This window comes from Sebastes fasciatus, chromosome 17, assembly GCF_043250625.1.
Source record: "Sebastes fasciatus isolate fSebFas1 chromosome 17, fSebFas1.pri, whole genome shotgun sequence".
NCBI lineage: Eukaryota > Metazoa > Chordata > Actinopteri > Perciformes > Sebastidae > Sebastes > Sebastes fasciatus.
This window is the reverse complement of record NC_133811.1, coordinates 25869530-25897496: the sequence shown is the minus strand read 5'-3', so window position 1 is coordinate 25897496 and position 27967 is coordinate 25869530. Positions and strand designations below refer to the sequence as shown.

Genomic DNA, 27967 nt, shown 5'->3' with positions numbered 1-27967 from the left:
GAGGCTCAGCTGCCTCCTGACACACACACACACACACACACACACACACACACACGCACACACACACACACACACACACACACACACACACACACACACACACACACACACACACACACACACACACACACACACACACGCACACACACACACACACACACACACACACACGCACACACATAAACGCACACACACACACACACACACACACACACACACACACACACACACACACACACATAAACAAACAGTATCATTTAGGCTACATTCATCATTATCTTCATCTTTTTTTTTTTTTTTTTACAAAGGGACAGCAAGTTTTAGTTGCCTTAATATTAATAGTAGTCATTTTAAAGATTAGCCTATAATAAACTTTATTTATGCATATTTTACAAAATTATGCAAGATACATTTTATATATATATATATATATATATATATAGAGAGAGAGAGAAACTAAGACAAGAAAAAGTGATATAATATAATGTATTTTAAATAATTATTTAAGGAAAACAAAAAAAAATTATATTATTTATAAGCAAAATAAATTAAATAATGTACAATTAACTTACACTAATTTAAGGGAAAAAAAATGTAAAACACAAAATTGATAAAAAAAACAACAACTATAAAATATGATATAAAACTAAATAAATATAATAAACTAAATTAAATTCAACAAGTAAATTGTAGTAATAATAGTAAGCAATAAAAATTCAATTCTTAACTAATTATTATTATTAAACGAAAATAGAATTATAATCAAATTGTTATGAAATAAATAAAAATGTGACTAAATGAGAAAATAAGAGATGTTGAGAAAAACAATCTCACCATACACAAGGTTAAATCGTCAGCTGTCATGGAACTGTAGATGTTCAAATTTAACTTTTTCGGATGTAGATGGGCATGTGAAATTGATGGATGAATGTATTTGTGTTGTCTAAGGCATCTTATCTCATCTTATCTTATCTTTGTACTGGTAGTAATACTGGTAGTAATACTGGTAGTAGTACTGGTAGTAGCAACAGTAGAAGTGCAGTAGCAGCAGCAGTATTTGCTGTTTAATAAGTAAAAAGTCTTTATGCCAGCTCTGCACAAAGTAGCACTTGTCTGATGAACGCTCTCAGCTACATAAACTGCAAATGGTGCAGAATGCATGTGGTCCAATGACGGCGTAATGACTTGAAAGAAGTCGTACAATATTCCCTCAGAAGCCTGGAAATATACGTGTCGAGCATCCACATTGATTTATAGGAACATTAACTCACAAATGTTGCATTAAATGTCCTCTGTAAGACTCTGAGCTGCTCACACACCTCCCTGAAATCTTTCTTATACTTACTGTTTGCATGGCTGTCCCTGTGCTATCGTACGGTAAAAGTTAACACCGTGTTTTAGTTTCTGTGATACCTCTTAAGAGACTAATAAAACTTAATGAATCAAATCAAATTGAAAAAGGAAATATTTGATTAGGATGAAGTGATGGTGAGTAAGCCACACCTGGGAGGGTTTTACTGCAGGTTGGAGTGAGTAAGCCTCGGTCACATGGGTCTTATTATGTCTTCATGAGTCCATCCTGTGTTGTAGGGCGTGGAGCTGTCTGGGCTGTGGAGTATAGGAGGATCAGATAGAACGATAAAAGATGAATGAAATGATCACTTCTTCCATGTTACAGCTTTGGATCTGTCTATGTGACTTATTCAGGTATTCACTTTTCTGATGTAAACAATATATCATAAATACATGTTTCTTGAGGGTCCTGGCCTTGTGCTGTATTTGCCATTAAGCCTACGCGCTTAATTAATGTTTAATGAATGATTTACCAATTAATACTTTATAGCTCAGCCAAAGAACACTTTTTGGTTTGCCAGGTGAAAAAATTCTGTTAACTTGGACCAAAATCCATTTATTACCAACTTTGCGACAAATTGGCAACTGCAAACTTGATGGCTAAGTGAGAAACCCAATGAGCATTTATTCACCCGATTCGACTGTTATCAGGCCATCAAATAGGCGTTATCAGTCGCTATAAGCACCATAGATGTGGGTCATTAGGGGCCTACTACGTTGTAAAAGTGAAAGCGAAACTTAAAAGCAACGCGTTCCAAACGTAAAACTGAGTAAAACATTACATTTTGAACGCAAACAAAAATACTTCTTTAGGTTTAGGCAATACAACTACAACTTCTTTAGGTTTAGCCACAAAACTACAACTTCTTTAGGTCTAGGCAATAAAACTACAACTTCTTTAGGTTTAAGCAACAAAACTACAACTTCTTTAGGTCTAGGCAATAAAACTACAACTTCTTTAGGTTTAGCCACAAAACTACAACTTCTTTAGGTTTAGGCAATAAAAGTACAACTTCTCTAGGTTTAAGCAACAAAACTACAACTTCTTTAGGTTTAGACAACAAAACTACAACTTCTTTAGGTTTAGACAACAAAACTACAACTTCTTTAGGTTTACAAACACAAAGACAACTACACATTGTTAGTTTCACACAGGATGCGAACTCATCAACAAGAGGAGAGAAAAGGAGACAAACAGCAGTAAACTCTAAAAGATTACAACATTAAGTGAATATTTTCCAAAGCAAAATACTGAATACGACAGTGGATACAACAAAGAACCTCTCAAGAGTTGCTTTATCACAAGCCTTTCTGGTTAAATCCAATCATCTGAGTGATCACAAATCACTTTATAACCTGACAGAATCTGTCTAAAAGCTTGTTTGGCAGCATCTAAAACAAGCTGTCAGACTCACAGCTGTCCACTTCATTTATTATCACTGAGTCATCCTCCAGAAGAGACAAGCCTTCATTTCAGCTGCCAGAAAGACAAAACCTTCCTGCTGTGCATTCACTACAACGCTTTTATTATAAACACTTACAATATATTTAATGATACACAATTATATAGGAAGATATGTAGATTATTTCTTGTTTCTCCAACCCGTCACCCACTGAACAGCCACATTCAACCCTGAAATAAAAGATTGGGGGCTGTCAAAGTTAATGCAATAATAACACGTTAACACAAACTGGTGTTAACGCCACTAATTTCTTTACCGCATTAACGCAACTTGTGATTTTTAGCAGGCTAAGTTTTAAAGCTAGAATGAAGATACTGGCATCATATGAAATTTCAAAAACCTAAGGAATCCAGTGTACTGTAAGTTGTCGTTTTTACAGTTCAGTTTTTTAATGCTTTAAATAAACGAGATATAACGTATCAATTCGTGTGATTTAGAGGTGGATTTTGTTACCTTTGGACAGAGCTGGTTAGCTCAGCTTTATGCTAAGCTAAGCTAATTGTACAAAGATAAGGAGATAAGTAAGAAGTTTGTTTCCCAAAATGTTGAACTATTCCTTTGAGAAAGACAACCTGAAGAAAAGAAACAAACGAAGAAAACAAATATAGAATAAAGGAGTAAAATAAAAGTGTGACAAAATGGTTTCACATTGTGTGGATTACTCAAGTGACATGCAATCACGTGTTTAAACCATCTCTCTCTTCTTTAAACCCAAATAAAACACAGAAGGACTAGTTTTAGCCTGACTAGACGAGATGCAGACAAAACAAGCCGAGGCAGTCCTCTTCTGACATAAACCCATCTTTGTTTTTCTCCTCTGTTTAGGTTTTTTTACGTCAGTGTGAGCTGGATGATTGGCCGGTCGAGATGTATAGGGGAGATCTCCTCATTCAACACACCACACACACACACACACACACACACACACACACACACACACACACACACACACACACACACACACACACTACTATCCCTTCTCCGTCCTCATTTTCTCCGCTGTTCTTTCCTCCAACAGCTGCAGGACTCCCAGCATCTCCTGCACAGCTGACCCGGATACACTGACAGCCATGAAAAGAGCTGTTGTTGTCCACTGATGACACACACACACACACACACACACACACACACACACACACACACACACACACACACACACACACACACACACACACAGACACGTGCACATCACCACTTAACAGCAACAGACTTGTAGCAGGAAACATGAGCGCAGACCTGTGATGGCTGCTGGTGTCATCATAATCCCCCTTTTTGACTTTTTATTGTTTAAATCCAGAGATTAAAAGTGGATGAATGAAATGAAACTATATCTCAGCAAACTAAGTCAACTCATATTTAAAGGGACTGTTTGTAAGAATCAGAATTGCTTCGATTCCCGGCTCCTCCAGCCTGAATGTTGAAGTGTCCCTGAGCAAGATACTGAACCTCAAATTGCTCCAGAAGGCTGTGCCATCGGTGTGTGAATGAGAATTTAGATTGGATCCTGATGGGCAGGTTGGCATGGCAGCCTCTGCTATCAGTGTATGAATGTGTGTGTCATAGGGCTGTCAAAGGAAAAACTGGAATGGACATTTTTCAAAGGGGTCCCTTGACCTCTGACCTCAAGATATGTGAATGTAAATGGGTTCTATGGGTACCCACGAGTCTCCCCTTTACAGACATGCCCACTTTATGATAATCACATGCAGTTTGGTGCAAGTCATAGTCAAGTCAGCACACTGACACAATGACAGCTGTTGTTGCCTGTTGGGCTGCAGTTTGCCATGTTATGATTTGAGCATATTTTGTATGCTAAATGCAGTACCTGTGAGGGTTTCTGGACAATATTTGTCATTGTTTTGTGTTGTTAATTGATTTCCAATAATAAATATATACATACATTTGCATAAAGCAGCATATTTGCCCACTCTCATGTTGATAAGAGTATTAAATACTTGACAAATCTCACTTTAGGGTACATTTTGAACAAATAAAACGTGTGATTAATTTGGGATTAATTCTACAACAATTCTATAATTTCATTTAGTAGACGCTTTTGTCCAAAGCGACCTGAAGGGACAGGCTGTCAGTGTTGCTGACTTGGCGACTTTCTCGCTAGATTTAGTGACTTTTGGAGCTAGTGCTGCTCGCTACTTTCATTGAAAAAGAGTTGGCAACACTGGGCCAGGTTTTTAGGTGCAATCATTTTTTTAAATCTAGCGTACTCTTGCTGGTTTCTCAACATTACCAACCCTAGCTTTAATAATTTTGTGTATGTATTAGTAATAATGTTGAGGTTTGGACTGTTGCTTGAACAAAAAAAACATTGTGAATGTGCCACTTTGGGCTCTGAGTAATTGTGACGACATTTCTCACTATTTTTTATTTTATTTTTTACAAACAATCAATTAATCGAGAAAATAATCAGCAGATTAATCCATAATGAAAGTAGTCATTACTTAAAAATACTTAAAAAATGAGCTCCACCCCACCAACTCCAACAATAAATCCTTCTTTTACATGAATGCATGAGTAATAATAATCTAATGATTATATACATATAACTACATTTTCCTGATTATACTTACATACTTTTACATTTTCACTGCAGGACTTTTACTTGTAACGGAGTATTTGTACAGTGTGGTATTAGTGCTTTTACTTAAGTAAAGGATCTAAATGCTTTGTACACCGCGGCTTTGTTGTAGCTGCTTTTAAAATCCTAATTTTGGGTCAGAAAACTTGTTTTGGTATCGTTTGCTGTTGTTTGACCTAGTTACATTATGTAATTGCGATTTGTACTGTCATGTCCCACATTCTGCAGCGGGAGAAGAAGACTGGTGCAGTCGATAAAACAAATTGTTTCCTGCTTTGTTTCATTTTTTTTTAAAGCGGGGCTTACAAATGAGGCCCGGCAGCTGTATTTCTTTTTCTTTTTCCTGCTCTCATCACTGACACTTTCATCCACATCCAAACGCACAGTGGATCCGTCTTGCCTTTCTGTCACACACCCACTGATCTTATTTTATTTTATTTATATATTTTATTTCAAACAGAGCAGCATGAATGCACTAGATTGAACATCAGTTTTCTGCAGCAGAAGGAGCTCCTGTTCCCTCTGTTCTTTCATTTGAGTTTTTCTATGGTGTAATTATAGCTTCTATTTTCTCACATTTCTGAATATACAGTAGCTGCTGTAACTTGTCTTGTTTGCCTCAAATTGAATACTTTATAAAGTCATTAAGTGTCGGTAGCCCTGTGACACTGAAACCTCCATTTACCTATAAATTATAGATTATATATTTATACAGTTTAGAATAATACACACTGTTTTTGACATGTTTGATATGTACATATCATCCATTACTGTCCAATATAAATCCTGCACACTGTATATAGACTATTGTATACGTACTTAAACTGTGCATGACCTACTTTATGTACACCCATTCAGTATTTGTTTCTTTGCTTTTTCTTGACTTGTATATAGACATTGTTGTTTTTTATTAGGGCTTTCAATATTTAAAATATTTGATCGCGATTAATCACATGATTGTCAATAGTTAATTGCGATTTATTGCAAATTGATCGCAATTTTTTTACATGTTCAAAATGTACCTTAAAGTGAGATTTGTCAAGTATTTAATACTATTATCAACATGGGAGTGGGCAAATATGCTGCTTTATGCAAATGTAAGTACTGTATATACTGTATTAATTATTGGATATCAATTAACAACACAAAACAATGACATATATTGTCCAGAAACCCTCACAGGTACTGCGTTTAGCATAAAAAATATGCTCAAATCATAACATGGCAAACTGCAGCCCAACAGGCAACAACAGCTGTCAGTGTGTCAGTGTGCTGACTTGACTATGACTTGCCCCAAACTGCATGTGATTATCATAAAGTGGGCATGTCTGTAAAGGGGAGACTCGTGGGTACCCATAGAACCCATTTTCATTCACATATCTTGAGGTCAGAGGTCAAGGGACCCCTTTTGAAAATGGCAAAATAAGAAAATAAGTAAAAGTAAAAAATAAAAATACAAAATAAGAATAAATAAAATAAGAAGTATAAATACAACTAGTATTAGTATTATAAAAAAGAGCAATTAAGAACAAAGTTATGAGGTACCGTGGTGTGGTTAATAGCAGCGAGTCAGCATTATGTAAACAGAATAATATGTAATGTTTAATGACGTAATGATATTTGTTCACCCACTTGTATGTCCATAAGAGTTACATGTTTGTTTGTTCAGCTGTGTTGTTTTTAGTTGTTAGTCTATATCTACCATCCTGTAAATTGCTCCGTGTGTACGTTAAACCAAATTCCTTGTATGTGTTCACATACTAAAGCTTATTCTGATTCTGAGTTGGGTTCAGCCAGAGGCACTTCAGGTTGGAAAGGATCCCTTTAGCATCCTGCTCTTTAAAGGAAGGAAACAAAGGCTGCCACATCAAAAACTAAAAATGATGAACAGCATTAAAAAAAAAATAATAAAAATAAAATAAAAACGAGAGCAAGAAACAGGATGTCAGACATCAGAGATGAGAGAAAACCAGGGCAGCGACTTCACAGTGAAAAAGAAGTGTGGGTGGGTGGGTGAAAGGAGGACAGAAAGTGGGAAAAGAGATGCTGGGAGGAGAGAAATGGCGAGGAAAAGGGGAACGAGAGCGGGAAGAGACAATAACGAGGCCACGGGATGGGACGGGCGGGCAGCGGGGACAATAAGCTCAGCTGTGGTTGCTGCTGGAGTCAGACAGGTTCACCTGATGACACATCTGTCTGTCTGACTCATCCAGACTCTGTAATCTCACTCTTAAAGACCCGCAGACGTAACAGAGGGGAGATACAACACACGCCACAGTGGGATTACATGAGGATGATTCAGGCCAGTTTCAGGCTTTTATTAAAATATCAAGTAATGACCTGATTTATTGTCCACTGCTGACATCACGGAGGTCCCTAATGCACTGACCACTAATACAGTACACTGCACCGCTGGTCTGTTGCACGGATGATGACTCGTGATGAAATGAGTTGTTTGTCCAGACAATTTAATCTTTATGAACAATGCAGAGTTTACAGGTACAAACTTAAATACACATTTACAAAACTGAGATTACAAGTGCACACATTTGTGAATGATTTGATAAGACTGGCTGTTTCTGTTTGAATGAATGAATGAGAAGGTTTGCAGTCTACTATGTGGCCTAATATTGTTCTGCATACATGTGCTGATACTGCTCTCTAGTGGACAATTCAAGTCTATGTTGACCTTTTGCGAGGAAAGAAGAAACTCTATATTCTATTATAGCAGGGCAGCTAAACTGAAATATTCATAACAATTGTGCATTTTGTGAGAATAGCATGAAATTTGGCACAGATGCAGGTTAATATGTTATAAAAAAGACATAGATATCGGGGCGCTGCAAATCATGCTCCTGGGGGCCGCCAAATAGACGCTAAATATTCTTAAAGGGGACATATCACACAAATTTTCAGGTTCATACTTGTATTTTGTATATGTATATAGTATATAAGTCTAATGCAGTGAGGGAAAAAGTGCATATGTACTATGGAGTATTAGGGCCACATTGAGGGAAAAAAATCAGAGATTTCGAGAATTAAGTCATAACTTTACGAGAAAAAAAGTCTTAATATTACGAGAATAAAGTCATAACTTTACCAGAAAAGAAGTCGTTATATTATGAGAATAAAGTCATAACTTTACCAGAAAAGAAGTCGTTATATTATGAGAAAAGAAGTCGTAATATTACGAGAATAAAGTCATAACTTTACGAGAAAAGAAGTCGTAATATTACGAGAATAAAGTCATAACTTTACGAGAAAAGAAGTCGTTATATTATGAGAAAATAAGTCGTAATATTACGAGAATAAAGTCATAACTTTACGAGAAAAAACAAAATAACACGCAAAATTATTGATTTATAATATTATGACTTTTTCTCATAATATTACGACTTTTTTCCGTAAACCTATGACTTTATTCTCGTAATATTATGACATTATTCTCGAAATCTCAGATTTATTTTATTATTTCCTCAATGTGGCCCTAATACTCTGTCGTACCATCGTACCATAGACCTACAACAATGATAAATAAAAAATGAAAATGTAAACAAAAAACACAGTTATTAATTTCCACTAATTAAAAAAAAAAAAAAAAATCCACAGAGAGCCACTGGAGAGGGGCCAAAGAGAGACATGTGGCTCCAGAGATGCAGGTCGCTGACCCCTGATATAGCTGCACTATCGAAGCGGAGTACTGTAGGCCCAACGTCACTGATTGCGTGCGCGCTCCCGCGGCCACTTTCCATTCATGCACGAGACCTGTGTGTTTGATTCGCAAGGTGGAGGCAGCTGGTGACGTCAAGCGACGCGTTAACTAACAAACAAACATGGCGGACTGAAACATAACTCCCGCCGAAAGTAAAGTAAAGTAGGATAATCAATAACAAAATGACTGAAGAGCTTGAAGACCTGTGATTTAATGAATTAGTTAATTCGTCGTCAGTGTTCCTAGCAGGAGGAAGAGAGTGCCAGGTAACGTAAATATTACTTTAATATTACTAGTTTAGCTAACTGTTGCTACTAGCTAGCTTAATTGGTTAGCTAACAAGCTAACTGTTGCTAACTAGCCTCAACGAGCCAGTTTAATGACGTCATCTTTCACTTTGTGATGACCGTTAGAAGCTGTTTGAAAATTACTGCACAATTAATGGTGGTTGTTTTGTGGCTTTTTGTTTATGACATGTCAGTGCATGTCACAGCCCAAGAGACAACCACAACAACAACAACACATAAGAGATGTAACTCACACTCTCCTTTTATTTACTCCTCTACTTCATGTTTTTTTTTTTTTTTTTTACATGTATCCTTTGAAATTGCAATATATATTTTTATTGATTGTTTTTTATTGGTTTGTTTGTTTTATTGACACAACAAACATTAATTACTTCTTTATTGTTTTCTTCCATTTACATGTATGTTCTTTTTAAATATCTATATATTGTAATTTGCTTAATGCATTGTGTGTGTGTATATATATATATATATATATACATATATATGTACATAATGTGTATATGTGTATATATGTATATATGTATATGTATATATGTATGTATGTATATATGTGTATATATATGTGTATATATATATATATGTATGTATATAGTAATACTAGGACATTACTAGAGCTCTTAAACTTTTAAAACTTTAAAACTTTTAAAAGAGTTGGTTGCCATATATATATATATATATATATATATATATATATATATATATATATATAGAACTTTTGGGGCTTCAACAACATTTCCTTAATTTACATATTGCAAATGAAAACATAACATTTGATTGATGTTATATAGGTTGATTCCAGTATTTTTAGACTATTTCAAACAAAGGAGTTTTTTTTCTCCACCAGAATTGCAGTGTGGAAAGGGTTTTGAAGCTACATATTACTATTAACAGTTAACTGACTAAATATAATGTAAAATTGGCTTTAAAGGATCTATTAAGCTGAAATGTGCAGGATTTTGCTGCTCTGCTCAGTTGCACCTGATGTTTTTGACAGTACTCTCCAGTAGAGGGCACTAGATACACGTGGTTATGTTGTATTCTCCTGGCTGCATGCCTTTGCTTCACTCTACCCTGATTAATGTTAAATCTTTGGGTGACAGTTTAGTTTGGACCTAACCTGTATTGGCAATGTGCTAAATGCTTTTTATAGCACTGTTTAGGGCAACACTGGATGAGCTGGTTGTTCATATATGACAGTTGGGATCAGAAATGAACGAGAGTAGAGACCACATACAGTGTATACATTCCCACTAATCCTGGGAAGTGATTGACCAGTATGACTGGTATGTTAATGAGGTGGAACTAAACTAGGGTCCAGGGCCCTCGGGGGACTTTGAGGGAAGTCAGGAGGTCCCCCATCAACATGACCGTTTATTCTTATAATGGTTTACAAGAATGTATCCCTATTTGGAAAAAAGGTATTTAGCAACAGAGATTTGAATCATATATGTCAATTATTTTCTCAATTAATTAGTAGATTAGTTGTTTGGTCTATAAAATGTCAGAAAATTGTGAAAAATGGCAATCAGTGTTTCCCAAAGCCCAAGACTACATCCTCAAATGTCTCGTTTTGTCCACAACTCAAAAATATTCAGTTTACTGTCATAGAGGAGTAAATAAACCAGAAAATATTCACATTTAAGAAGCTGGAATCAGAGAATTTTGACTTTTTAAAAAAATACTCAAACCAATTTATCAAAATAGTTGGTGATTTAATTTAATAGTTAATCGATTAATCGTTGCAGCTTTACTGTAGTGTGACCTGTTTTATAAGTTCACAATAGGTCAGATGATTAACAGTTTTATCAGACAGCGGTCCTTAGAGCTCTAACAATTAGTTGATTAATCGATTGACCGAAAGAAATCTGCAACTAATATAATTATAATCGATTAATAATTGAATTATTTTTTGGCAAAAATGCAAAAAACTTCTATGGCTTTCTTCTATGTCATTAAACTAAATCTATTTGGCTGTTGGTCAGACAAAACAAACCATCTAAATAGGTCACCTTTGGTTCTGGGAAATGTTTTCATGTATTCTGACACTTTAAAGACCAACCAAATAATCTGCAGAATAACACCGGTATGACTGGCATGCTAGTGGGGTGGAACTAAACTATGTTTGACAGCATTGCTATCTTTCCATCTGTAGTGTGAGCCGTTTTATAATTTCACAACAAACCAATGGTTTTATTAGACAGTGGTCCTCACTAGAGCTGAAACAATTATTCAATGTTGTTTTTAGATTTTGATACAGATTAAACAAATAAGATATAACATGTTAATTGTTGAACTTTAGAGGTACTGGTAGGCAGATTTTTTTTTGGCTGGACCGCAGAGGGCCATCCCTACAAAGCTGTCAAACTAGGCAATCTAGTTCTAAAATGAAACAAGATTCATCAGTGGCATCGCCTATTTCTCACTTCAAATGTTTTCAGAAGTAGAAAGTTTACGAGTAGAGAGCCATGTTGTTTCCTGTTTGAAATGGCAAGCAGAAAACCAAGGACCAATCAGGTGCCTTCAACGATCGGGTACGTCACCGCTTGAATGGCCAGTTGAGTGGAGAAGCGTCCCCTAGTGTCCTCGCTGGACCTGGTGGACATGTAGTAAAGGATGTAACATTATAGACATGACCACTGACTATTTGTGTAGCAATTTAGCCACAAATTCACAGACTGACCATACACGGTCCAGCCATGTACTCGGTTTTGACCGAGTCTTGTTTACCTTTGGACAGAGTCAGGCTAGCTCTTTCCCCCTGCTTACAGTTTTTTATGCTAAGCTGAGCTAACTGGCTGCTGGCTGTCGCTTCACATTCACCGACATCAGAGTGGTATTAATTTACTCATCTCAAACTCTGACCAAGAACGCAACTTTTCCAAATTGTCAAACCATTCCTTTAAGTCAACAATGTTCCAGCTTCTCAAATGTGAGAATTTGCTGCTTTTTTGAATTTCAAGTCATTGTGGATTTAATACTATTGGGGTTTTGGACTGTTGGTCAGACATTGTGAATATGTCACCCTGGGTTCCGGGAAACTGTAAGTCACTATTTTCGCTCTTCCCTCAAAATAATTGACAGAATAGTCAATTATGAAAATCATCATTTGTTTTTTTTCGGGTGATCTGTGACTTGTATGTGTATACAGTATATGAAGGCGGTCTTTGGTCCAACATTTCTTCTATTGTTCCTCCCAGTAAATAGATTAATTATATCACGGCTAAAGTTTCTACACGTGCTTCCTCCTGGCGTCTTGTATGTTTGTGTGTTGGCCAACCTGTCTGTCTTTGGAGGGGGGGCGCGGGGTCAAACCTGTTAACCTCTCCATTGAAGAACACATCATCGGGGGGGACGATGTGCAGTTCACTACACCTTTAGGCACACAAACAGACACCCTGATCCCACAGGCAGAACATAGCTTTCAGCACCGAGCAAACATTTGATCCGACAGCGGATCAGCTCACTAACCCTCATCCCCCCATTAGCCTGCCGTGTTTCACTCCATTGCTTGCTTTTTATGGTGTACAGATGGAATAGATGCAATAGATGGAGGATAGATTTATCTGCTGAAAGATGACATATACAGCAACAACAACACAGCTTCAAAAGAGAAATTCATGATGGTGACTTCAGGGTTTAAGTTGAGACATTAGCTGTGTGTTTAGGGTGTGATGGGATTTATATGACCAGAAAGTGAAGCCTTTCAGCCCCTGTTTTGGGACTACTTGTTTGTTGTTGGAGAGCAGCCTGCGGTGTTAACCCATGACCCCGCTGGCCTCTGACCTATGGGACGACAGCTCCATCCACGCGTCTGGGAGAAGGGCTGTCACAACGGAAACATCTAGAGCACGGGCAGGGCTGACGGGAGGGAGAGACAATTAGGGGTTGGTGTGGCTAACGCTGGATCAAAATCACCGCGCCAGTTAAGAGTGTCAGGCTACCGGATACATAATCTCTCTGCAGGAAAAGTGTGAATAGATGCCACAGGCTGGAGAGGAGAGTCAGGATTAAGAGCTCAGCTTTGTTAAAGGTTTTTTGGAGCAAGTGATATGTGCAGTGAGTGGTTTGAATGACAGTGTTATCGATAGCAAAGATAGTTATGTAGCTCAGTGGGACAAGTGCTGAATAGAAAAAAATAAAGCTTGCAATTTTGTGATATGCCAACTACAATGTTAAAGGAATCCCTGTTTTTTACAGTACAATTTTTCATTAATTGTCTTAGATCTTGGAGTTCAGTTTGTATGCACGGATGAAGCAGCTGCTCTTCTCTTTTTTAATTTTTTGTAAACTGAAAGTCTTTTGGTTTTGGTTAGTTGGACAGACAAAACAAGATATTTGAAGACATCACCTTGGAGCGATTAATTGAGAAAAATGATCGTTAGTTGTAGCCTTAGTACATTCTGTAAAGTATAAAAAAATTGTCCCATCACAAGTTCCGAGAGCCCAAAGTAACACCTTCAAATTGCTTGTTTTTGTGATGGATTGGATTACGTAGAGTGTGTAAAAGCATGCACAAACATTTCAAATTTCTCAGTTTGGTGTAATGGCACAGCCATTAAAAAGTTGCCATGGATAGAATGTTTTTGCGTGGCAATTATAATTGTTTTCATTGTCACTCAATATGTTGACTATTTTTATGATTAATAATTTATGAAATGTCGGAAAATTGCGAAAAAGAGACCAAGGAAGCATCTTAAGATTGCTTGATTTGTGCAATCAACAGTCTAAAACCCCAATTCAGTTTACGTGGATATAAAACCGCTAATAGCAGCAAAAACTCACATTTCAGAAGCTTGAGTGAGCAAATGTTTGACATTTTTTGCTTGATAAGTGACTTAAATGATTATTCACTCATCATTTTTGTCAGTCTGTTTTCTGTTAATCAGCTAATCATTTTACGTGTTCAAGTCCAAATGATAATATCCTATTATGCACAAAATATTTAAAATTAGTATTTGATGTAATGGTGTAGCCATAAAAAACATTGCCTGGATGGAATATTTTAGCCCTGCAACTAATGGCTATTTTCATGATTTATATGATTATTTTTACAATTAATCGATTTGATTGTTTGTTCTATAAAATCCCCAAAGATATTCAGTTTAGAGTGATGCAAAATAGAATAGAATAATTGATGAGGACATTCTGTAAATTGCATAATAAATTGATCAACTACGTATCTTAGCAAAGATCAAATCCAAAAAAGCAGTTTTATAAAAAAAATTATAATACTGCAGACTTTCTAGAGATGCCAAATATTCCATGGATTACAAGAAAATAGTTATGAAATCATGCACTTTATGTACATTTTGTCATTTTGATGCAACGGTGCAGTCATAAAAATGGTGTCTTAAATGGAATATTGGACTAAGTTCAAGCTTGCAGTAGATTTAATTCAAGTTCAAGACATGAGGTGATTATTTAGCCATTCATACCGCTGGAGTGCCTCCTTTTTCCTGGATTTGTTTCAGGGAGACATCGCAGGTTAAATGTTCCTTTTGAGCATATAGAATATATATGGAAAGAATGTTTAGGCCAAAGCTCAAGTTGCTTGAAGGGAAACTTCGGGGGAACATTGGGGTTGAAATGGTCAAGGTTCCTGCTTTTACATTGCTGTTTATTTTATCTGGAACTCTGCATCCACCAGATTTTGATAGCTCGCTGAATTTATCTCTGTTTTTACTGATAACCACCTTCCAGAAAGGTTATACGGTCCACATTTGTCATCTATTTTTTTTTTTTCAGGTGACAAGTTTCCCTTCTACCTTGCTGATGTGGCCAAACGTCTTGTGTCCGCCGCCCGAACAACTGCTGAGGGAGGTTTTTATTCCCGTCTGTTAGACCTTCAGGCTGTCGGAGGAGAATGTCGAGGTGGGTGACCACAAACATCCGTGTGCCAGCAGCACATTGCCACACATGTATCACACAGGGTCGCGTTATCTTCAAAGCCTGTCGCCTTTAACATGTGATACGACTCAGACCTCAAAAAGGAAAAAAAAAATCGGCAGACATCTCGCATTCCTGAGCCCATTCCACAAAGTACAATAACTTCCTTGAATTCTTCGACCCTCGACGGCGGAGCCAGGGCACATCCTGTTGTCCTCGCAGCACTTCCTGCTCATGCGGCTCAATCAGTCTCCCTCGTTGCCATGGCCACTGGAAAACAATGTACTCATGTTTAATGGGCATGCTAGTAGTAGGTAATGTTTGGATGATTGTAGAGTAAAAAGATCTGGCATGAGTCTCTCAGTTAGATCATGTTGGCATCAGATTGCAATTGGCCTGTAATCTGGGTAATTTAAGGTACGGTGCACATTTGCATGATAATTTCTGTCTTTGTGAATGTGAGTCAGAGCAGTAATAGTTGGTTTCTAACTCCCTAACATTAATTTTCTTTGTTTGATTCCCTTTTTACAAACTTAACTCTTAAAATCATCTTACTCCGCACTTGTCTGACATTTTAACATACAGTATATATTCTGTATCGGCTTGTTCCTTCTTGTCATTGAAGCTATCTGATGTTTGACTGAGAGAAACATTCAAACCCAAGGCAGGGCTCGACATTAACGCTTGCCTGCTCGCCTAGGGCAAGTAAACTCTGTGTTCGGACAAGTGGAATGCCTCATGCATAATGCATAAATAAATAAATAAATAAAAGGGAAAATTAAACGGAAAAGTAAATAAATAAGGAAATTAATACTCAGAAAAATAAGTAAAGAAGCAAATTAAAGCAGAAATATGAAGTTATGTCACATTTTATCAATTAATTAATGGCTACATTTATTTTTAATATTATTGCTGCATTTAATGACTTATATATTTATTTATTTTGGCAGGTTCCATCCTCTATAGTGAACACTGTATACAGTATGCTTGTGTATCTGTGGACTCTGTTCATCTGCATAGTGTTTGGTTGTGATATGAACAATGCGAGTGAAAGTGTGCATCTTCCAAGAACATCTTTGTTGTGGTGCTTAGCCTGAAACACTGAACTCAGAAGAGGAAAAATACAATAGTAGGCCTATACCTGACAAATCTTTACTGAATATTGCATGCCTGCAATAACACTGAGATATCTTGACCTATAAACAGCCTTACGCAAGGCTGATGCTCACCATTATAGAGCCTGTAAGAGCTGTATGCTGTATAATTATTTTTTGGATGAGAGCTTGGTTTGTTTCATAACCACATTCTTGCTGCCAGCTCGGCGTTCATTTGTCAGCTTCCAGCACGGCAGCCCTGGCCAAACTTTCATCCTGCTTTGTCAGAGCGAGAAAGAAGGAAAGCCAGCAGGCTCTCCTGGGTATAGACTATCCCTGGAGGGATGCATTCAATTCTGCTTCCTGCACTGCTCCGTCTTTGCAGGAATGGAGAGGAAATCGGACTGGCTACAGTCTTGTTTAAAGGGAAAGTTTAGCAGGTCAAAGGACTTATCAGGAATTATGTATTTCTTTATGCAAGAATTTATGTTTTTCATCATATTTGGAGAACATAAATCCCACCTGCAAATATCCTGTCACCTAACGACAGCGTTGAAAGCAGAGGAGGGATGTTACGAGCCCTCATACCCCGATGGGATGAGGATGAGCGGCTGTTTGAAGTGGACAGAGATAGCAGACGGAGGTGGCGGTCCATGACATCATGCGTCAGGAAGGTGATACCGCCTCGCCTCGACCCACCCGTATGCCAGCAGTCTAAACGCCACGCCTCCGTCTGCTGCCTGTCAACATGGTGGCTCGCACCGGCTCCCGGTGCATTAGTACAGGAATGTTCAGAATCTGTCTTATCAACCAGACAGCTGGGATTGGACCTGTTTGAATTGAGGAATGAACCTTTTACTTCTTATAGTGAATTTTTGCTCCCCTATGTCAGCCAGTTAATTGTTCAGTTATGTCACCACACTGCTGACATTCAAATCAAACTGATTTTGACATTTGGTGGAAACGTTCAGGCGACGATGAGGGTATTCGTGACTGTACACTTTTCCTCATGATTCATCCCGTATCTCGTCATGCTGAGGAGTTTTCACGCCTTTTGGATTAGCCGTATCAGATGGCATACCGGATAGGTGCGTCTTGACGAGGGCGTAGTTATGTTTGGATATTCTTGAGATCAGGTTGTTATCTGAAATGCCCCTACACAACCGATCCCAAACATGCACAAACAACATTTTAATGCAGCAACAGTAACGTATTGATGTTCCGTTTTTGTCGATATGATGTTTTTAGGGTCTCGGGTACCAAATACTTGAGTAAACTTTATCCTCTCTCAATGTGCATCATGATCACCTATCAGTATCAGATTGTCCCCTCGTTTCAAATGAAGTTATGGAGGTAGACAATCATCGGAGGTGATCTCTCATCTTAGATGGTGCTGAAATCTCTTTGACATTACTAAACATATTGACTGTGACTGTCTCTCAGACTGAGTCCAGGGCCGGTTGTTTAAAGCTATGTGTAAGTAAATCAAAATCTTAAGAATAATGTTATTTCGCTCTTATTCTTAGAGCTAAGAACAAGTACCACGCATACATGGTTTTTAGGTTTCAGTTCCCCAATTAACTGTTCAGCATTTAGAGTTTGGAGTTTAAGCTTCTCAAAACCAAAAACACCCAGAGCAAAAGGGTAAGGAACGGATGACACAGAGTGTTTATCTTCTCCGATACTAGTTGCAGCTGTCAGCATATCCTGCTAAGTAGCTCAGTGCCTTCAGTAGCAACTAAGCATTACTTTCAACACCAAGGAGAACCATTTAACTAACTAGTTTGTTGGGTTTCAGGTAGGGCTGCACAATTAATCGAATAATAATCGCAATCACGATATTAGCTTCCCACAATTAAATGAACATGATCGCCTGCAATATTGACGTTCAAAATACGTGCTCCGCTTATATGAAAACTTATAGGAATCAAATCAAAAGCTTCCTAAACTAACAGCCGGCGATCAAGATGTTTTGGCTTCACTCTTGTGGAGCGGTCATTCCACTGCGTGCACCCTACAGCATTAGCCTGTGAAAAACTTTCTTGGATGTTGCTGCTACAGTCCAGCCTCTTAATTTTGCTCTCAAAGCATACCAGATTGATGCATTTAACTTTAAAATGTAGCCTACAAAATTTAGGGTGAATATTCTTGTATTTTTTCATATTGGAATATATGACTTAATTTCAGGAAGGGATCCTAATTTTAACGAGTGTTTACGAGTGTTAACGAGTGTCTGACAGACCGTGTGTGTGTATGTGCTGCGTTCGCAGTTGTAGCGTTGCTGGTGGCTTCGTGCTCGGGGTTGTCACGCACTTACGGTCTGTCAGCCCAGTGTAATGTTGGCGAGTGTCCAGCAGGCCGCATGTGTGGTGGCGTTGTAGCTGTGAACATAGCAATATTTCTTTTAACTGTTAACTGATGGCATTAATCAGTCAAAATTCGTATTTATATATATACTGTATATATTATATTGTATTCTTAAACAAAGCTTTGATGCGATCTATGATTCATGATTTGATTGTGATCATACAAAAACTCATCAGGTCAGGCTTAGAGTAATGCGTTTGTCGCCGGCAAGCAGACCACGGGCCAGTGAGGAGCTACTGGCAGCTACGTGTGTGGCTTAGGTGTGTGTGAGGTGACAAGGAGAGGCGACTGTTTGTTCTAAACAACAATGGCGGCTCCTGAAAGGGTTAGCGTAGGTGCTGCAATAGCATCAGTTCTATCAGAACTGGAGAGTATTTCCTAAGGCTTTTCTTGATGGAAAAGATGTTTTCATTCTTCTCCCGAGCAAGTGCTTGATTGACAGATGGTGCATCCAATCACCTGTCAATCAAACTTTTTTTAAAGTGCCTGCCCTTTTCCAGAGAGTTTCCAATGACAGCTTCTCAGATGGTTCTGTCTAACAAACCATCTGGCGGGTCAGGTTAATTGAAGCTAGCTACAAGTACTTTTTTTACTAAGGATCTTTTGAATGTAGGACCATTCCTACAACCATTTCTTAAGTTTTACACTTGATGGAAAACATTACTGGCATGCATTCATTGCAGTTATAAATATTAAATTACCTTTACATAACATTCAGTTCAGCAATTACACATGAGTCAAGCTGCTGGAAAAATAGATGGGATTATGCCAGAGGATGACAAAGAGTTGATCACCAGGTTGACATGTTGAAACAGATGAAATTTATGAATGTTCTCGATGTTACAGTGATATATAAATGTGCTCCACTCTGAACTGAACTGAACAACACTGTCTATTGGCTCTAACATGATCAGCGAAGTCCTATTTAAGCCTCTTCCCCCTCAGCCCTGCACGCTCATCAAACTTCACACAAATATGTTATGATCTTCTAACTGCTTTCACCAACAGGGCAGCACGTAAGGAATGCTGCTTAATGTCACCGGCTGTCAGTCCGACTTAACGCGAGCCGCTCTGTAACACTGCGAATATGTTAAACCCTGTGATGTCATGGCGTGAGAGTTGGGGAAAGAAAAACTGCCGGCACGCGATGTTGTTAATCGAGTGACATGCGTGTTCATGTGCACTCTGTGAGTGTGTGTGTGTGTGTGTGCAGGGAAAGATGTGAGGAGCAGACATGGAGCAGATTTGTCTAATCGGAGCTCCCTAAGGCGTTTTATTAGAGGTGCAGATGTGTGTAGAGATCAATGCAGATTAAGAGGCGTATGTAAGAACTCAAGAAGGAATCTTCCTTTGTTGCTGTAAGTGGGTATTGATTTTTTTTATGTAACCCTTGTGCTTGGGTTTGTGGGCAGTTTGCTTTTAAATGGTCCTAAACTTAAAATCAAGTTGAGATTCAAAATTCATTCTTGACTTTAGATACAGCAGTTAACAATAATGTCTTTAGCACCTTGTTCTGGAGCTTTCAATCATATCACACAATCTTCATCAGCAAAATGTTATTATTTGAGATTATTTTGTCAACTGAGCTGCTGTCTCCAAAATCAAGAATGAACTTTGAATCTAAATGTTTAAGCTAATGTGGACAAGAAGTCCTTTAAGTGCATTTTTTTTTTTTTTAATTATCATTAATTAATTGGAATATTAATTCTGGTTGTTGCAGCAGCTTAAAGCTTCAGTAGGCAGTATATTTTTGGCATCATTGGGCAAAAATTCCATAATAACCTTTCAGCATATTGTAATTCAAGTGTTCTGAGAGATAACTAGACACCTCCTCATGGCTCTGTTTTCAGGCTTTAGAAAATCTAGCCCGTAACGGGAGACTTTGACCAATGACAGGTTATTTCATTGAGAGAGAGCGTTCCTATTGGCTGTGCTCTGGTCATGTGACCAGAACTTGGCGTTCCTTCACCAGATTTCACAATGGCGGCGGCGTCACAAACTTCTTTGGAAATGGCCATGCCAGTTTTTCCTCACCAAAATTTAGCATTACTTAAGCCTCCTTCATGTATGTGTGTACGTATGACACGGTTGGTACCAATGGATTCCTCAGGTTTTTCTAGTTTCATATGATTTTTGTCTCAAAATAGTTTATAAAACCACCCTCCTTTCTCCTCCTCTGGAGGTGGTCATGAATGTTTGCTGTAAAGCAAACTGACAAGATGACAAACATGCAGTACTGCAGTGAAATGTGGTGATTCTTGATTTTTTTTTTTCAAAGTCTAACCTTTGTGGGAAAATTACTCGGGGTCAAAGCATTTAGAATAAACATACATTTCAACTGATATCTAGTCCACATTCTTGCTTTGAGGTTGATTTGAACTAACCGTTGAACTCACGTGAACTTGAGCACTAAAGATTTAAGTCTTCTTTGAGTGCATTAGGTTAAAACGTTGACTGAACTTGAACCGAGACCTTGGTAACTCAGCTTTAACATTTAAGGGGAGTGTTTTGTTGTGGAAATTTTTTCGCCCATAGCAACATATTTTCACGCAACCCAGATGAAGAAATACAGTAGCAGTCAGATCAAAGCATGTATAACCGCAAACCTCAAACATAACACAACCTGTCTGGCAATCCTAATAATCCGGTGTCCTTATTGCCACGATGAGGAGGAAATCGTGCGAGTGTTCCAGTTGAACCTGAATAACAAGTGAACAGCAGCAGAGCCAGAGAGTGAGAGCCAGGCAGCAGGAAAGTCATTCATTGTTTTGAAGTATTTGAAAGAACTTTATGTTTCTCTGAGTCACCAAACTATTGTGATTCTCGTTCCTACTTTAGTTTTTTTTTACCTAAATTCTTCGAAGGCCCTCGTTTTGAAGCCCACCTCCCTCTGAGCACATTAGCTGTTTTTGATTGGTTGGGAACTCCTCATGAGGAGTGGTGAGAATGTGGCTCTGGCTCAAATGCCACACTCCTCGAGGGCATCCATAGTTCAGAGAGATTCTCACCAACTTAATTGTCGACTTGGCTTTGTTCAGGATTAAAAAGATGCTTCCTTGGAATCTCATGGAGTCACATGTGTCTGTTTATTCCGCATCTCAATAACTATTAATGTAAAGGTCACAACACTCAAATTAAGATTTAAGACTGAATTAACATGCTGTAACATGTTGACTGACATTATTCACGACACAAAGACTCCTCTCTGGAATCTCTTCAAGAGGAAATTACATTAAAGTTGCCACAGTTCTGTGGCAGTTTAGTCCCAACCCTGTTTCCTAGAAATGATGTTTATACTAGGGCTGTCAATCGATTAAAACATTTATTCGCAATTACAATCGCATAGTTAATCGTGATTAATCAAAAACGAATCTCATATTTTTTATCAGTTCAAAATGTACCTTAATGGGAGATTTGTATTTAATACTCTTATCAACATGGGAGTGGACAAATATGCTGCTTAATGCAAATGTATGTATATATTTATTATTGGAAATCAATTAACAACACAAAACAATGACAAATTTGCTTAAAAAATATGCTCAAATCATAACATGGCAAACTGCAGCCCAACAGGCAACAACAGCTGTCAGTGTGTCAGTGTGCTGACTTTACTATGACTTGCCCCAAAACTGCATGTGATGATCATAAAGTGGGCATTTCTGTAAAGGGGAGACTCGTGGGTACCCATAGAACCCATTTTAATTCACATATCTTGAGGTCAAAGGTCAAGGGACCCCTTTGAAAATGGCAGTGCCACTTTTGTGTAAGTTTGGAGCGTTATTCAACCTCCTTCACGGCAAGCTAGTATGACATGTTTGGTACCAATGGATTCCTTAAGTTTTCTAGTTTCATATGACAGCAGTTTCTTCACTTCGCTCTTCCCTTTTAAAACTGAGCCCGCTACAACCTAAAAAACGTTGCGTAAGTTGCGTTAATGCATTAAAGAAATTAGTGGCATTATTATCACAATAACTTTGACAGGCCTAGTTTATACTAACAATTTGCAACAGCAATTTATTTTGAGAGAAATGTAATATGGATTATGTTTTTTTATCAACATAACGAGGAAGTGTTTTAAATAAATCTCTAAAGCTAGAAAATGCTCACTGACAGCGTAAATAATTTGGTTTTATGTTTAGAGGAGGCATATTTTGACGACAACGCTTAGACAGGCCAGGCTAGCTGTTTCCCACTGCTTCCTGTCTTTATGCTAAGCTAACAAGTGCTGCACTTTGGCGACCAGCAGCTCAGATTGTTTACACGTGTTGTTTTGTCTTCTTTCTGTATTATCATCTGTTATTGTTTACCGCCGACTCGCTTGATCAAGCGGCGGACTACAAGGCAACCCGATGAGTACATGGGGATTAGTGTTATTGCTTGGAGTAATTACCAGCGGCGACAGCGACAGGTTTTCACCTTGAGAGTCTTTGTGAGTCATCATGGAAAAATGTGGTTCTGGAGACACCTGCTACAGCGGGAACTACCACAGACGTGGTTCTGAGTACTTTGCTATGTGTTAATTACCAGCCGCGACAGCAACGCAGGTATTTTTTCACCTTGTGAGTCTGTGTGTGTGTGATGCAATATGGGTGCAGGATGCAGTCACGAACTGTACAGATGTGTAGTTGACATCGAATTGAAGGTCGAGTTTGAACATGGGTGTGGTCCGAAGTGAGGAAGGGGCCATTGCCCCACCCCACACTTAACGCTTCTGGGCCGATTTGGCGTCACAAACTTTACAGATGTGTAGTTGGGAAGCTGGTGTTCTCACCTTTACTAAAACCTGTCTGTCAAAGATGTACTGGACTCTTGATGTCTACCAAGATGGATTTACTTGAATATATACTTGGTTTTGCCTCTCCTGTTAAGACATGAGAGATTCACTGAGTGTTTGGTCATGTGACTATAACGTTTCACGGCAGAGAAAGAGAGATTCAAAAGCTGCATACTCCAGCAACAGCCGCTGCCCCGCGCTGCGGCTTAACAGCAGTCTCTGAAATGTCAAGGGCAAAGCAGACATCACTGGGCCAGCTTTTTAGAAAAAACAAGCAATGCGACAACAGCCAAAAAAAGGTGTTTTAAACAGGAATAGCAGGAAATGTTCAAATGGTTAAGACATAAAAATGTGGACGGAATAGACAAAATGTTCCGCACCATTTGTGAGAGGGCAGGTAGGACAAATGGCTTTACCAAAGGGTCTATCAATTTGAAATCATCTGCACTTACAGAACACAGTCGATGCTCCGACCACTCATCGGCTGTTCATTTAACACAACAGCAAAGTGCCATGAGACAGCACAGAGTCGAGAAAAACCACGCTTGTCTCAAAGCTGTTAACCACATCCCTGCTGGGTTAACAGATTTATTGAAATCTGTAAAAGCCCTGATTTTGATAGTTTATGGAGACACAAGAAACAACATGGAAATCGCCCTGGAAAATAATACTGTAATTGATGACAAACTCAAGGGAATTGGCGATGAAGCTGTGAACATTAGCAGTAGACAAAGAGCTCATAATGTACTTGAAATTGGAAAATGAGGGGAAGACAGAAACATATTTCCTGGGCAACTATGGCGTTCACTTGGGGACAGCACAGTGCATTTACAAGAAAGTGGTGGATGGTGTCACGAATTATCAAAGAAGAAAGTGTAAGCTTGAGGGAAGAACCCAAAAGTGCTTTAGTTTTTGAGATACCCCTACCGGAGGTAGAACGAAGCACAACAATGTTTTTCATATAGATTTTTCTATAAAAAATATTTTACTGCAAAAGTGGTTAAATTGACAGATGTTGTGACACACCCCATAAATAGTACAAAATAAAGCCAGGCTGAATGGGAGATGGTACATCTGAACTCATGTAATTTCATAATGCAAGCCCTGATTGATCCCAAATTTGGTGTGACAGTTGGCGGGGGGTTCCTGTAAAGGGAAGAAGAAACAGAAAGTGAATATATTGATGCAACAGATGTGAGGGTGGTGTCAGTCCTCCAAAAATGTAAAACTACAGTGGAAACCGCTTACAGTGATCACGGTTACAGTGATCAACCACTTATATGGACCGAAAAGCTTGGGGACAGAATCATTTCTCTACAAATGCTGTTTAAATAATTTGCTTATAGTAATCAAGTAGTCCTCTTACAGTGTTCATTTGGGATATTTTCATACATGACAACATATAGAAAAACATTTTAAAATTACATCAGACTAACGTTAGTTGAATTTGTGTTTTGTTTTTTACTTTACTCCCTTGATACCTCGCGGACCGTCTGCTCTCCAGCTGGATACGTGAGGCTGATGCTGCTGCGTGCACATTGGATATCATGACGGGAAAAGGAAAGTCATTTTCTCTGAATAAAAAACAAATGCGTACGGGGAAAGCACCTGTGGGTTGAAGCCACCCTCGTCAAGTGTATTGATAATGCTTGGTCACGTAATGGCCCCAGAGTGAAAATTTGCTGACCGGCTCCTCAGCACCACAACGCAGGCAGTACATGCAGACCGGGTGAGAGAACGAGGAGGGAGAACCGTTCTGTATGCATGCTGGCGCTGCAGAGACGGCCGAAAACAGCAATGCCTCACTGTTGATGAAGGAAAAGGCAAAAGAATCGAGCCAGTAAAATAGCGAAGCGGTCCGTCTCATTACTTTGTATTCATGTAATAAATATACAAACGTCAATTAGATAGTAATCTGTATTAGAAATGATGCACAACAACAAAAATGTGCTTATAATAATCATCCGCTTATGATGATCAGTTTGACTGGGACAGACGTGATCACTATAAGCGGTTTCCGCTGTATTCCTTTTTGGAATAGACAGGCAACAGGACGTATTTAATTTTTCAATATGTAACACATTTTTTCATATTTCCCTGTACAGTGTGGGGTGTGGATTACCAGGTAATTTCATTGACGTCATTTGTTTTTGATTGGAAAGTGTGGGGGGAAAAGACAACTACTTCTGTGGCATTCAGACTGGGGACATGAGTCAGTTGAGCGTGTAATGAATGCATGTAATTTACCATCTCAAAAAAGTGTATTTAACCACACACAAGATGTGAAACGTGACAACTGGAAAACGTGTTGCCAGTGAACATAATCTATAGAGCAATTACATTTCCTTCGAAACGTATTTAGCAAAACCATTTAATAGCATATAATTGTAATGTCAAGGAGAGAGGGTTGTTTAGTCCATATCTTTTAGCATTTAGACCACAAATCTGTAATGATGTGTTAATTGATGTTTCCATTCAAATTCCAGCAATTTCCAGATATACCTGCTACATCCTCCCTTTTTCTGTCGTGTTATTTTTGCGCAGCGAGAGGAGGCTTTTATGTGAGAGCCGTGATCTATATTTAAAATGATTAATCTTAAGTGTGTAATGATTACGCGGCCTTGGAGCGCAAGTCGGTGCAAACCACAGGCTTGTTTATGACAAGTATATCCTTCAAAGGAACATTCATTTTGCTTCTCATAATCACAGTGTGTTGTCTACACTCAGCTTGTGCGCAGGAGCACGCCCAGAGCATACCAACTAGTATTATGTGGTAAACAAGATATTAAATAAATGCAACGCCCGACCTCGTTTCACCACCAAAAAATGGGTCTTTATTAGAATTGCATAACACGGTGAAAGGCCCTTTCCTCGGGCCTCTTCTGCTCGCTGATGATAAAAGATGATAACAGTGTTTGTTTTTGAAATACTGGTTAGTATTTTCATAATATTTTTACTCGGAGAGACCAACAGCCAAGACATTTGACATTAACTGGAAGTCGTCCTGGATTCACGTCCGAAACAGCGGACACGGCCAAATCAGCGCGGCACATTCGATCCTTTCACCCTTACATTCGTGACGACTTCCTGTGACTTGCGAAGGCGTAGAGGCAAGAAAAGGGTTTAGAGTGAACAGCATTCCAGAAGTGACTTTACATTTTCCATGACATCAGAGCTGTCTGAAGGGCATAAAGGGGAGAAAATTGCTGTCATTTAGTGACACAAATGCGTCTCTGTAATCATCAGCCCTGACATTGTCTTTGAAAGAACAAGAAGTGCACACAGGACGGTGGTAGAGGCCGGCGTTTTGATGTGTCATGTACCTGAACATTTGGGCTTTGTCCTCTCAGATTCCAGGCAGCATATTGTCACGAATAGCTGAATATTATTGGCATTATTCATTACTGGAACTTTTTTTTTTTTTTTATGAGGCAGCTTGAACAGCCTCAGGTCCTCATTCAGCGTGGCTCTTATCTGCAGCGCTGCAGGAGCCACTCTGTGGTTCCTGTTATTGCGATCCCGCGGTGTGCAGGCAGATACTTGCACCCACTGTTGGCTGCGGCCAGAGCTCTCGCCTTTTCCACCGCCTGACAATTCGGATTGTATAAACCTCGATGGCAGAAAATAAGGATTGTTTGTTATTACAATGCCAGTCTACAGTGGCTCGAGCGTGCGTTGTTTTGACTCTGAGAACAATCAAGTGTTGCAATAAAAGAGCCTCCCCTCCCTCCCCCGCACAGCTCACCTCTCCTCTAAGCCCCCCTTCCCTTCCCTGTTTATTTACAGCAAGGATTCCTCTAAAAATGTCAGCGTCCTTATTCTTTACTTTTACTGGAACAGAGGAAACACCTCCACCTTTTCCAATTCTTTGGAATATAAAACAAAGAAGGAATTTCTTTTCGTGTTTGATAGCTGTCGACAGTAGGTCTCGATTAATTAGATAATGATTTAAAGGCGTGTTATGCAAGACTGGAATGAAGGCATTATAAACCACAATACAAGTATGAATGTCCTGGATGTTTGTCCAATGAGAACCATGCACTGGACTCTCAACCCGTCCACATATTTGTTGTAATGGTATTGTAGTTGATTGTCCACATTTAGTGCCCACTATTTAAACCTCCACCACAGGAAACCTCCCTTCATTGACCGCTGACTAAGACCCGCCCCGTTTGTTGTTGTTGCTACGCCGGTCAAGCTTTGTATTCTGCCACAGCATGTATGCAGTTTATAATGATAACCGTGACAGATTTGTCTTAAAAATTCTTAGTTGTTTTTTGAAGAGGACCTATTGCACCTACCTGCTTTTGTGCTATTTCTCTTTCCTTTAGTTTGTTATATATTTTTTTTGTGCAAGTAAAGGGTCTGTAAAGTCCACGCCAAAGTGAATTACTCTCCCCCACAGAAACGC

The 27967-nt window shown here is 38.6% G+C and overlaps 1 long non-coding RNA gene across 10 annotated transcripts in view; it reads left to right on the top strand.

Moving 5' to 3' along the window:
- Positions 1-9183: 9183 nt before the first annotated feature.
- The window catches only part of LOC141754465 (uncharacterized), a 54212-nt gene continuing 35428 nt past the window's right edge, over positions 9184-27967 (top strand). For 2 of the 10 annotated variants that reach the window (XR_012590656.1, XR_012590653.1), the window contains exons 1-2: positions 9184-9390; positions 15178-15303. This is a non-coding gene — a long non-coding RNA (uncharacterized LOC141754465). The remainder of the gene's footprint in view (positions 9391-15177; positions 15304-27967) is intronic. The other 8 variants (XR_012590657.1, XR_012590650.1, XR_012590651.1 and 5 more) reach the window with 8 other exon arrangements.